The sequence below is a fragment of the Galeopterus variegatus genome, unplaced genomic scaffold, assembly GCF_000696425.1.
Source record: "Galeopterus variegatus unplaced genomic scaffold, G_variegatus-3.0.2 Scaffold2658, whole genome shotgun sequence".
Classification (NCBI taxonomy): domain Eukaryota; kingdom Metazoa; phylum Chordata; class Mammalia; order Dermoptera; family Cynocephalidae; genus Galeopterus; species Galeopterus variegatus.
In genome coordinates this window covers 159,749-173,475 of record NW_007728769.1, presented here as the reverse complement: position 1 = coordinate 173,475, position 13,727 = coordinate 159,749, and the positions used below count along the sequence as shown (strand labels likewise).

The following is a 13,727-nucleotide window of genomic DNA, read 5'->3' as shown; positions in this document are numbered from 1 at the left end:
CACCTCTTTCATGTTAACACCAGCCAGATGTAACTAATGCATTGTGCATAATGGAGGTCATGAGCAAGAATGATATTCCACACATGAAGCATCTGCATACCAAGCAACAGAGATTTTTTTTTGAGATATCCCCAAACTAGTATAAAAAAGTTTACATCTGCAGGCAACACAGGTGATGTGTTGTCAATTAACCAGTGTTTTAATCAGAAGTTCTTCTATAATAAAAGGAAAATATATTACTGGGTGGAAAAGGCTGGAAAGCTGAAAATAAAAGATGGTAAGCTAACTTAGTAGACACTAACTATATGTCACTTTCACATATCCTGTGATGCTACATCTTTTCTTTTTTTTTTTTTTTTTCCGTTTTGTCTTTTTTTCATGTCCGGCAATGGATCGCAACCCTCAGTGTCGCGCCCGTACTGGACCTGGACTGGCAATGGGATCACAACCCTTGGTGCTGCGCCCGCACCTCGCTCAGCCAGTGAGTGGGAACCGGTCTGTATGTGGGATCTGAACCCTCAGCGGGAGGGCCGCCGCGCTCCCAAGCGGCGCACCGCAGCAGTGTGCCACCAGGCCGGCCCTCTTTTTTTTTTTTAAATACAACCAAGATTCAGAGAAGTTAATCGACACACTCAAGGCCACACAGAAATGAAGGAGAGACTTTTTCCCTGGATTGCCCTCTAGCTCTTGGAAGTGGGCATATGCCAGTCCAAACACGTCAGACACTGGCATGCCACCCAACCAGCCAAGACTCAATAGAATTGCTCATGTGAATCCCCTCTCCAAAAATTCAAGGCTTCTGTCGTCTTCCCCCTTCCAGGACTACACGTGACACATCTCTTCTCTATATAACACTAACTCTTCCTTTGCTGAACTTCGTACAAGTTCTGCCCTTTCTGAACTCCAAGTGTAGTTTGGAAGTAGGGGGAAAAGAAGGCCCCTCTTTTTTCTGTTCTAAGCTGCGCTGGTGTTCTCTCTGCTCCTCAGACCCACCAAGCTCCTTCCATCCTCTGGACCTTGCCTTCCAAAGTGCTCCCCTCTCCAGACCCTTTGCCTGCCTAACTCACTTGTTCTTGAGATTTTGGTTTAAATGTTCCTTCTTTAGAGGGGTCTTCTCTGAGAATCCTCCACGATATATTCTTCTGGCCTCAGTTACTTCTCTTTCACTGGACTTAATACAGCCATAATTTCACATTTACTTGTGTGATCATTGGATTATTGCTTTTATCTCCCATCGGATTGGAACGCTCCATGTGGGAAGGGAGCACATATCATCTGTTTTGTTCGCCACTGTATCCCCAGCTCAGAGAAAATGATCTGCACACAAGTGGTACCGTCAAATGATTTTTGCCAAATGGTTGAAGTGAATGACTGTCGTGTTCTAAGTGCTTTCCCATATATCCTCACAGCAGCCCTGCGGGCAGATAGTTCTCCACTCTACAGATGACAGAGTTTGGGGTCAATAAATTGAGTATTTTATAAGATCACATAGTTAATATGTGACAGAGTTGAGATTCAAACCCAGACTTGTCTTGTCTGAGCCCATTTTTTGTTTCTTTTTTTCTACTTCATTGTAGAATTTCCACAGATGAACACTTAATTATTTTATCTTGCTTCTATTCACTTCTCTCCTCAATGAGTCTGGAAGCTTATTTGGGACAGAAATAACACCACATACATTTTATTCATCCCCCAACTCACCCTCCTAACAGCACTTGATATTTTACATGCATTTAATGAATACTTTTTGATTAATAACGTTTCCTTGGCAATAACATTATAAAAGCATTCCAAATGAGTTCAACTTTCTATAATAACCTCTCTAAAATAGTAGCACACTAACATTTGAGTATAATACATGTTTTTGAACTGCTCATTTTCTACCACTCTATAGAGTAGAAAAGTTTGTAAAAATTATTTAAAAGAAGCAGGGTGGCAAAATGAAATAGATGTATACTATGAAAACTCCTTTCCAAATATCTGCTAAGTGCATTTTCTGTGTGCCAAGTGCTTTCATAGGTGCCAGGGACCTAAGACTAAGTGGTAATCTCTTCCCTTCAGGAGCTGTTTGTGTAAATAAATAATCTTCAATTATACTTGAAGTGAAGATAAGGAGATGTGGGAAAATCAAGGACACTGTAACTAACACGGTCTGGCGGAAAACCAGAGTTAAGAGTAATTTTTCCCACATACCCACATACTTATTTATCTTTTTGAAAAACAATCAGAAAACATTTATTATACTGAAATGTGTACACCCTATTATTAAAAAAACAAAGTAGCAAGTTTGCTGGTGCTGTGATTTATTTAACCTGTTTCACTGGGACGGACTAATGTTTAATGCTGCTCAGTGTAATTTCAAGTTTGATGAGCTTCTAAGTATTTTTATCCCACTTCTAAAACCTGATGAGGATTTCAAAATAGTGCACAGCATTAAATGACATCTATTGTTTCATAAATCTTGAGACCCAAAAAGAAATGCTAAATAGACAAGCAAATCTCAAACAATTATGAGATAAGCTCACTCCTTTCTCCTACATAATTATTAGCTGTAAGACACTGGGCACATTCCTTGTCTCAGGTTTTTTCCACATCCTTAAAATGGGAATAATGATATCTCCCAGGATTGCTATGTGCTCCTCTCAGTAAGCTTAGAGGATTATATTCATTGGCCTGCAAGGGTAGCCAGGTGACCAGCCAGGTGATACCTGGCTGTCTCCAAGAGCTCAGAGTATGAATATCTCCAATTACCTGTAGCTGTGGCCACCTATCAATTGGGAAGCACTGATGATGAGGATTAAACAAGACAATGAATATGAAAGTTCTCTGTAAATAATTATTATCTCTATCTCACCAAGAATTCAAAGAAAATGAAGTTAGTAGTATTCTCAACTCTCTCCTTCATGTGCACATGAAAATCTGCTAGCTGAAACAGAGTAGGTAGGAGCTGCAGAGATGAAGTCACAGCAACCTGCCCCGTCAGTCCATCTAAGGGCTACCACCTGATTTGGCTTGCCTGGTGACCTTCTCTTTCTCTTGCTTTGTGACCGACCCTGCTTCCAGGAAGATACTTGGCTGCCTTGCACTGGTGCTCTAATCTGGTCCCAACCAGGAGCCATGTGGTTTGGTCAAGAAGCAAGATGACCATATTGTGTGACCACAATGATACTAAGAGTGAACAATAACAACGGTAGCAGCACTGTTTACTGAGTGCTTACAAGGCGTTTACCATTGTTCTAAGAGTTTTATGTGCCCCAATGACTTTATTATCACATGGAATACAGAGAGATGAAGCTTTGGGGTCTGTTAGTGACAATGTCTTGAATTCAGCTCCTCTTTGTGAAATGATAGATTTGAACCTAACCTATATTCCTTCTGGTTAGAAAATGTGATTAGATGAATTACAACCTAGAAACATTATAGTATTTTCAGAGCGAGAAAAGAGGGAGTAGATACAGAATAGAATCTAGAAACAAAAAGGCTCTAATGTATTCATGTTTGCTAGTTCTTTCAAAGCACATCAGCTGACTCAAGATTTCCTGCAAATTTGGACAAATATAAAGCTCTCTTGGGGTCTACCACAAAAGGTGACAACCATGTGAACTGATTTCATAAAACATCTCATCTGAATCTTCTCGCCCCTTAAAATCTCTCCACTTGCTTCTGAATTAGCATGCTCAGAATGCAGAGACAGTAGCAGGCACAAATGTCAGATGTCAACACAATAATACCACCTCTACTCATTGTTACTATTTACTAAGTACTTAACCGTGGTCCCGGAACTGTGCTAAGGGCTTTATATGCATGTTCTCATTCAATGATTCCAACGATTCTATTCGGCAGGTTCTATTATCATCTCCATTTTGCAGATGAGGATACTCAGGTTCAGATGAAATTACTCCAGATCACAAAGCTGAAATACACTTTTTCTTCCCAGCTCTTAAGACTGACCTTGTTACCCACTCTCTTCCCCTGCCCTGGGCTGTACATCCTGTAACACATGGCAGTGATTGACACATGGTTCTGATGAGTCACTTGCATGTCAGAAGGATACCTTAAAGCAAAAAATCTTTAGAAGCAAATCTCAAACAGTAGTTTTTATATTGTTAGCTAACTGTTTGAAGCTCTTGTAAGAATCACTCCATACTTTCCATAAGATTCAGCAACCTACTTATCTCTGCAAATATCAAAGACAGCAATTTTTTCAAAATTAATCATTTTGCTTCTGTCTTTTCTCGGTGTGACAGAAAGATGCTTTTCAATTTTTAGAAACCTTCTAAATTAAGACTATGATGATATAACTTAATATGCAGCATGATGGTAATAGGAGAAATGTAATCTTTAAATATGCATTTTCATCCATTTAAAATTATTTATCTTAAATATGGTTTTAAAATATGCCCTGTTAATAATTCCAATATAATTTTAAAGGATAATTCAATGATGATTAATTAAATAAGAATAATAGACTGCAAAATTAAAGTAGTAAAAAATGTTTTATTTTACATAAACTATAACATGGAATTATAGAATTTTCAGAGCTGGATAGGCTATGAGAGTTAATCTAATCCAGTACATTTGTTTTATAGCTGCAATTAGAGAGGAAGAAACACAGCCAAGTGCTTTAACAGTGCAGGTTTAGAGTCAAACAGACCCAAGTTCACATCTCTGTTCTGCCACATACCAGCTCTTCACTTGTCACTCACAAGTCACAGAGGCAGGTGTTGACTGTGCCCTGCCTAGAAAGCAGAAGCTCTATAAATTGAGAATTCAAATAAAGGGCTCTCTCCTCTAAAACAGAAATATTCATTCATTTATTCATTTATTTGACAAATATTTAATAAGTACACACTAGTTGGGTGACCTTATACCAGTTACTTCATGGTTTTCTGCCATAGTTTCCTGAGCTATAAAGTGGCTATGTGCCTTATAGAGCTGAATATAGGATTGAATGAGTTCATGGATATTAGGTGTTTGTGATGGTTCCTAGCACAATGATGCTGGATATCATGATCGTTCTCCTACTGCTACTACTATGCTGTGTTAACAAAAATGGTGGGCTCTGGGATATAATTTAAGAGCCCTATATAATATTTTCCTCCCAATTACTAAAGCATCTCATTTGCATGGAGCTAATCTCTCACTTCATTGCTCAGTCCTGCTAGTGAAGCCATGTGGGTTCATTACCCTCACTAGGGTTCCATTTTGACAGTGCTATCCTTCATGCATGAAGAGAAAAATATCCCTCTAGCATTTGCCCACATACTTTGTGTTTTCCCTTCGGATGGCTTTGAAGTGACTCAAGTTTTTCACCTGACCTCCTGGGTGAGAAATAATGAGTTTCTGTATACGCAAGGAGGTTGGCTGTGTCCCCACAGCACACAACAAAGCTAACTGGTCCTTTGGGGGGTTAAACCTCACATGTTCTCTTCAACACAAAGAACCTTAATCAGCTAGAATAACAAGCTGTAGAAATCTAGTTATTGCTACTCCACTGTTGTCAGTGATTCTGTGATGTCCGACAGGTTCATGTAGACTTCGTTAGTGTCCTGGGAACTCTCAGGATATGGCTGAAGTCCTAAGTAAGTTTCACTCATGATCTTGAAAATCACAGAGGATGAGAAGAACCTTGAGTGGTCATGCAGCTTCTCGGTCTGACTTATAAGAAAACATCACACTGTCCCAGAGAAGTGAGAAGTCAGTACACATTTAAGGCCTTCAGAGGAGGCTCTCTTTCCAAAACTTACTTTGATGTGCAAGTCTTATTTTTTTTAAAAAAAAAACATAGACTTCTCAGTATGGACTCTCCTCTGTTGTATGTGTGCATGTGTGTGCATGTGTGTATATACTGGTCATCATTCTCTGGTAGGAAAGTTGAAATACCCCTGCCAAAGAGAAAAGCAAAAATCAAACAAAACCAGAAAACCATATCACTACTTATGTTTTCTAGGCAGAACATCCTCCACTCTTTCCATATGTTCTGGGTTATCTCATTTTCTAACCTTAGCATCATTCTCCTATGAACCTTTCTTCCCAGCTGGTCACAAGTGCTTTTTAAGCTGCTAAGGTCAGCTGAAGAGAGGACCTGATTACTCCTTAGGTGTACGGGAAACCCACCTTAAATTTCCCTGCATGATCCTTTTTAATGCATGCTTCCCTGGTCCTTGCTTTCTTTGACAACCAAGAGCTGAGTTACTTTTGTCTTGTTACCTGTTCTGACCCCACATCCAGGAAGCAGCCGCAGTCCAAGTGGGAAAGGCACTGGGCCTGAGATAGGGAGGGATGCTCGAGTCTCACCCCAGCTGCACTCTTTCACTAATGTGAGACCTTAGACAAATTCAACTTGTGCTAGAAAGAGGAGGCTTGCCACCCTTCTTCTTTCACAGACAACCTTAGAGATATATTAAGTGGCTTGTCCAGGGTCACAATGAACCTCTCCATGGCTCTGGTCCCTTAGTTATTGGAAAAAAGAAGAAATAACAATCATATGTGGTATCTCAGAATGTTCCAGTTACATGAGATACATATTTAAGGATTCCACAAAGTTGAAAGTTCTAAAACATGAGGCATTATCAGCTCACTTTGTCAGTCCAGCCGCATCTCCCATTCACGCAGTCTGTGCTGTCCTATGCTTGTTGCTACTGACTTTTCTATTTGTTTCTAGCCTCCTCTCCTGTTTGTTCAAGACACACTGAATGCTGACCGAGTCCTGCCAGGAATGAACTCCCTCCCCAGTTTAGAGTTCTTGACAAACTTGAGGAGTCTACCCTCTCCCAAGCAACCGTCCAACTCACTTATGTTCAGTGGGGCCAGATCTAAGTTGTCTCCTGCTGAACACTTGTCTTCCAGGGGATGGCCTGTTCTGTGAGTTAACTGGTATGCTTCTTAAAGCCTTTGTTGACAGCCAATATCAGAATGAAGGCTCCTTCTTCTGTAGCTTGCACTTTGGCCATCACCGTACCCCATATGGCACTTGTCAGTCTCCTTTCTGTGATCCCTAGTGGACTTAAGTTCACTGAGGGCACAGGTGATGTCTGCCAGAGCAGGGTTTCCATCCTCTGCACTACTGACATTTGGAGCAGATGATTCTTCGTTGTGGAAGATCGTCTTGTGCATTTTAGGATGTTTAGTGTCATCCCTGTCTTCTACCCACTAGATGCCAGTAGCACCACCCTCTGCCCTCAGTTGTGACAACAACTGACAAAAATGTCTCCACATATTGCCGAGTGTCCCTGGGTGTAAGGGGGTGGGGGAGGGAAATCACCCCTGGTTGAAATCACCTGTGCAGCGTGCCTTTTTCATACTGGACACTCCATAAATATTGACTGATGAAAATGAAATGCTTTTGATGGATTTAATATATAAGCTACAGAAAAATCAAGCTAACTTCTCTTGGTTTTAGTGCCCCCTTTAAAGCTGGCATACAGCTGGTGCTCAATATATATTTATTAAGTGAACAAATATTTGATGATCATAAAGAGCTTCCTATATTCCTGGTAAAACTCTTTCCCTCAGGAGTGCCCAGGTGAGGTGGTGGGGAACTGTCAATATCAGGGATAGAAAATTTTTAAAAGAACAATAAAAGCCGCTTAGCTGTGGGATTAGGAATCAGAAAAATCACCTTGCAGAAAAGGTGGGGGCTCTCTGAGACATTTAGCTCTCCATATAATCAAAGCATTTGGGGCAGAAATCAAATTCTTTGGAGTTGTAGTACTAGAAACATGTATTAACTTTCCTGGATCCTTTAAAACACAACTCTGATAGGGCCATGCAGCTCCAGGAGGTTTGCAGGACATCTAGAAGGTCACACACTGAGTCATTAGTGTCATGGCTGGGAACGGAGCCTGCGCCTTCCCACCTCTCTGTACACTACTTGATTACACTGATTACTATGAATGCAAATTAAGACTTACTACTATTGTGAAATAACAATGCAGGTTAATGATATTCTTTATTGCCATGCTCACATTTTTTTCTCTAGAGGGGAAAATTACAGACATGAAACCAATTAAGCCACCTTTCTTTCTTTGTAAAGCTTTTTTAGTTTTCCTAAATGATGATTCTATTTGTGCTTACTGCTTAATAGTGCAAACTGACTTTTTTGTCGCCTGGGTCTTACTGAGATAGATGCTAATATGGGTGTTGTCCATTTTCCCCATATGAATTGAAAATGTCTATGCTAATACATTATCTCACAAAGGGCAGTCATAAATAGGAAGAGCAAATATTTCGAGACGAATATTTAGCAGACATTCTCCTGTAGAAGTTAGGCATTGTTGGAAATGCCACCTTTGGAAATCTTTGTTAGTCAAAGGCTCGTGATTGCCCTTTCCTGGACACCACCGTAGGATGGCTTTCCTGCCATGACTGAAATCGTGGCTCCTGAAGACAATGGCAGACTAATTTATATGTTCCCCAAACTTTCAAAAGTTGTCCTTTACTCCCAGGTCTACCAACTATCTGCCACCAAAATCTTTCACATAGAAGGATGTCATGTCACATGTACATTGTTCATGTAACCACGGTAACCAAAAAATGCCACCAGTGTGTGTTTCATACACAAATGAGGGGACAGCTGTGGAGTCCACATGTCTGCCAGTGGTATAATAGATGTGAGCTAGGATGGCCTGGGTCAGAAAATTACAACTCATTTATATTAATCAGAGCTTTCAAATAACATTCCAACCTCTGAACTATAAAAGAGTATAAATGGAAGGCAGTAAGCCATGATAAAAGCAGTTTTCACTCCATAGCTTTCAAAACTAAGTGTCTTAAGCTGATGCAGCAGCACCGTTAGAGGGTCCTCCGAAGTCAGAGTGTACAGGACCTTCAGTGTGTATCACCACAAGTTTAAGCCTAGCTTCTTTGCATCTTAGGGATGATTTTCAGTGCATTAGGTACATTGATTCCATCCAAGTTAAACGTTCATGTTAGTTGTGGTACTAGAGGCGTCCATAAACCTTTTAGCAATCTCGCTGATTATGGCAGATAGTCCTTCCAGCCCTATTCAGCCAACTCTGTCATGTTACAAATTAGGAAATGGAGGGTTGGCAGGGTTAAGAAACTGACTCAAGATCACATAGCTATGAATGGATAATAGCTTGCTTACCAGCCAAGTAACCGGTGATATTGCTAATCACATCCTACCTTTGCTGGAGCTTTTGAAAACATTCAAAAAGTAAAAAATATAATGATATGTAACCCTGAAAATTATTTCAAGAAAACGCTGTAACATAAAATGGTATATATATATTAATTATTGAATAATATGCTCAACAGTTCTATAGGGTGGCCATAAGTCTGGAAACATCTATCATTTTATCATGAATTGTAATGCAATGTTGCTATTGCTAAACTATTTATTATGCATTCATCTATGTTCTGAGACGTGGAAGCTACACTCAGCAATATATCCATAAAGTTCATCAATATATCCATGAAGTCGGTGAGTGGTAATATGCTAAAACAAGAAAATTTAAAAAGCAAACTTCATTTAAGAAGACTTTTAGAATGAATGGTTCTCTTGGTCACTCAAGTATTAAATTTTATGGATAAGGTTTAACTTTTGCCTGTATTCTGTATTTCGAGGCAAAACAAGAGAGAATACATGTTTTTTCTGACTTCACCTGATAATTATAATTTCATCCTGAATAAAATATTAATCAAAACTCTATTCATGAGTTAAAGATACTTTCCATTGTTCCCGAAACCAAAATATAATTCTAAAATGGAATTTGCTTTATCTCCAGATTGGCTTAGCCTAAAATAGATGTTCAGTATAATAATTTTTAAAAATTAGATACAATATTTGAGCAACCTTACATTAGTGCTCAAATGAATCATTCCGAGAACTATTATTTTGCAGTTTAAAAATAAATTTTAAGAGAGCATTGTGAATGTCTAATAAAAATGACATCTACGACCTATAATTTACCGTATTTTATTTATGGCTTATGGCTTATTTATGGTGGCATAAATAGCCCACCATTCTGATTATTTATGATCATTATTTAGAGTCAACTGGCTTGGGAAGTAGCAATATAAGTCTCTAGAGACAGATTTTCTTTAGTACCTGGTATATTCCCATGAGTGTCACTGCTTTAGAATAGGTAGTAATGGCTCTAGCAGTTTAGGTCAAGAAGCTGGCCCTAGCAGGATCTAACCAGAGAAAGATCAATGGTTGAGCTTTCTCTGGCTTTTTCAGAATTTCAGATTCTAACCAGAGCTACTACCTGTGGTTATTTTTCAGAACCACAGTCTGCAGTTAGATCTGGTCTGAGATTCTCTTACTTAGCAGAGTGATCCTTTTCTAATAATTAAGTACTTTATTACTTCTACTTATCAAGAAATGTGCTCTAATCATTCCTTTCATTAGATTTGCAGAATAAAGATTTCACACCAGCAGGATAAAGCCAAGGATAAAATTTCACAGGTTTGTTTAAAAAATACCTGGATAATAAATTTACAACAAAATGGTTTATAGTCTAGTTTAGAAATGTCAAGTTTATTTTATAGTTATCCATCAATTCCATCAGGAAGACAGAATCCCAGGCATAAGAGTCCCATAAGAGTTTATTACAATGATTTGTTATTTTCTGACTTCTATATAGTTCTAAGGCAAAAAATGCAAACTCGGCTATAATATTTTCTTACTTAAATTTGACTCAATCATTTTTCCCCTCCTGGGAAAATACTGCCTTATGTGTAAAAGGCACTGAACCAGCAAAAATAAGTTAAGGAAACATGTAAAATAGCAGACTAACATCTGTCGCCCACCCCTCCCCCAAACACTGAGCCCTCCAAAACAATGTTGTCTTTTTCTTTTTTTTTTTTTTTTTGGTTGTATTTTAATGTCCCTTTCAGTGAATATATAGAATACAGGGGCAAATGCTGTTCAGTGAATAGGTTCTTTTCTCCTTCAACAGTGTTTGAGCCTCACAAAGAGGCGGCCACTGGTGCTGGGCCGTCAGTAGGTGTAATCGCTGGCCTCACGTGCAGCCCACACTGCCCGCCTTTTGTTCAGCCTCACACAACACCAGGAGTTGAACAGTGCACAATCAGCTAACGTTAGACAAGGGAGAAAGGTCCCTGGCTTTGGGGTCCATTGCATGACTGCCTCCTCGTTCACCATTCTATACTGTGACCCGACAACCATTCCAGTGGGTTCATCACCTGCAGTTCTGCAAGTTTGGTGCCTTAAGAACCAAAACAATTTTGACTGGACAGTGAACATTCTAGTGAGATCTTCATGTCGGTCAATGGCAACTATCTTCTCCTGTATTGAATATCTCTGAGGATGGAGAGCAAACGTGAGCAAGAAGTGGAATTATTAAAAGAAAAACAGAAGAAACTCTAAAAGTTGAGGGATCAATTTAGAAATCACAAGTCATCAGAAGTGGATTAAAGTTACTGTCTGCTCCATATAACATTTCCTAACTAGCTCAGAGTTTTCTAACTAGCTTGAATGTTGCAGAAATACACACAGCCAGGTAAAGAGCAAGCAGTAGTTCAAGCTTTCAGTACAATAGCACTCAAAGAATTTGGCTCTTGAATAAAGGTGTTAGCAAGCCATGGAATTCCCAAACAGAAAAACTCACACTGCGTCTTTATTCCATTTTCTTAAGGTCTATTGTTAACTGAAGACTCCTTGTCTTTTCAAATTCCTTCATGTGAATGGATGAGGCCAGACATCTGCCAGGATCCGCTCACATTTGCATGCAAATCAGAGACTTCAGGACACACATGGCCCTGGAGCCAGTAACACCACTTTTACTCTAGATTTATACTGATCAAAGTACCTTCCTGAACTTTCCACTCTGCTAGTCCTAGCTTTTAAAAACAAAGTAATGAGCGTACTCCAGTAATATTAATTAGACAGTCGTGGCAAAGCAGATTGCAAAACAAACAACAAATTGTCTTTCAGAAAATCCTACAAGCAAAGGCCCAAGTCAGCAGTACCTGTTCCTTCCCCGAATTCGAATTCCACTTTTCCTTTATTGTCTAGATTTGGGAATGAAAATACTGGTGGCGGGATGGAATTTAAAGAGTCATTTTTCTGGATTCCTGGCCTCTGCCTGTGTGATTCAGGTGCCTCAAAACCATTGACGACCCGGACATTCATGCATTCATTCAAAGACAGGCACTGTCTCTGGCGCCGGGGCTACAGCGGCGAACACGGGCAAGGTCCGCCCGTCCCAGAGCAGGCACCACCGCCGAGCCTCCCACTCCGCGTGTCCCTGCCGGCTACGTCGCCACCGTCCCGGGGCTGGCTTTCTCACCTGTCCCTCGTGCGCGGCGCCCCTCCCGCTGCTGGACTTTTCCACCCAACCCCAGCCTGCCAGGCAGGGACTCCCTCCGCGGAGGCTGTCGCCTCGGGAACCCGGGAGGGAACCCGGGGAGCGCCGAGTCGGAGGCTGCCCACACCCCTCCTCACGCAGCACAAAGGACACTCGCTGGCAAACTTTCCTCCCTCCTGACCTCGGCCGAGCCGGGAAGCCAGCGCCGGCTCCGCGCCTGGAGGGGATCAGGGCTTCCCCGGCATTTCAGCATTCCTGGCAAGCCTCCTGCGGCCACCTCTTCTGGGCTCAAATCATATCGGGTGAGGTTCTCCCCCTGATGAGACGGCGCGGTAGTTGAGCAGACTCTTCCTAACGCCCTGACTTCAACACGCTCGTTGTGAATTACGCCCCTCGCCCTCTCCTCTTACCGACAAGGCCACCGCCAAGACATCCTTCCTCTTTTCTCTCCCCACGACCTGCCACCTTTCTTTCCCTTCTCTGGGCCCTCTTTCCAACTCCGTGGGCCCCCACCTCGCTCTTCTCCGTCCCCAGGACCCCTGCTTCCTCCCAATCCCCAGGCGCCACCCTCCCCCGCGGGCGGACCCTGAAATCTAGCGGCTCGGCTCCACTCACTGCCTTTTGCCCATTTCTGTCTGGCCTTCCTTCCGAACTATCGCTCTCCCCCGCCCTGTTCTCTTTCTTTTTTGGAGGGGTGTGTGGGGGAGCTAGATTCCCGTTCCCCGACTTCGTCATTTTCTCCAGCTCCACGAGCCGCGCCCCCTCGTGCCCCGTAGGCCCCAGACCTTCCAGGGTACGCCGCCCCGCCAAGTTTGCCTCGACTTCCCCTGGCTGCCTCCCACGCCTCCCGCCGCGGCCCGGCTGGCCCTGGCACTTACCCCGAGGCCCGGCTGGCGGGGATGCTGGGGTGCGCACGGACCGGGCACCGGCGGCAGCGGCAGCGGGAGAAGAAGGCACAGCGGCTGAGCGGCGCCTCCCTCCCAGCCCGCAGCGCGCACTGGCTCCTCGGGGGACCCCCGGCAGAGCACCAAGACTGGAGGCGAGGCAGCGAGCGACACGAGCAACAGGAAACTCTAAAAGTTGAGGGATCAATTTAGAAATCACAAGTCATCAGAAGTGGATTAAAGTTACTGTCTGCTCCATATAACATTTCCTAACTAGCTCAGAGTTTTCTAACTAGCTTGAATGTTGCAGAAATACACACAGCCAGGTAAAGAGCAAGCAGTAGTTCAAGCTTTCAGTACAATAGCACTCAAAGAATTTGGCTCTTGAATAAAGGTGTTAGCAAGCCATGGAATTCCCAAACAGAAAAACTCACACTGCGTCTTTATTCCATTTTCTTAAGGTCTATTGTTAACTGAAGACTCCTTGTCTTTTCAAATTCCTTCATGTGAATGGATGAGGCCAGACATCTGCCAGGATCCGCTCACA

The 13,727-nt window shown here is 41.9% G+C and overlaps 1 protein-coding gene across 1 annotated transcript in view; it reads right to left on the bottom strand.

Moving 5' to 3' along the window:
* The window catches only part of LRRN1 (leucine rich repeat neuronal 1), a 36,841-nt gene extending 23,484 nt beyond the window's left edge, over positions 1-13,357 (bottom strand). Inside the window, exon 1 of the mRNA XM_008582514.1 lies at positions 13,175-13,357. The gene's annotated coding sequence lies outside the window, so the exon portion shown is untranslated. The remainder of the gene's footprint in view (positions 1-13,174) is intronic.
* Positions 13,358-13,727: the final 370 nt, after the last annotated feature.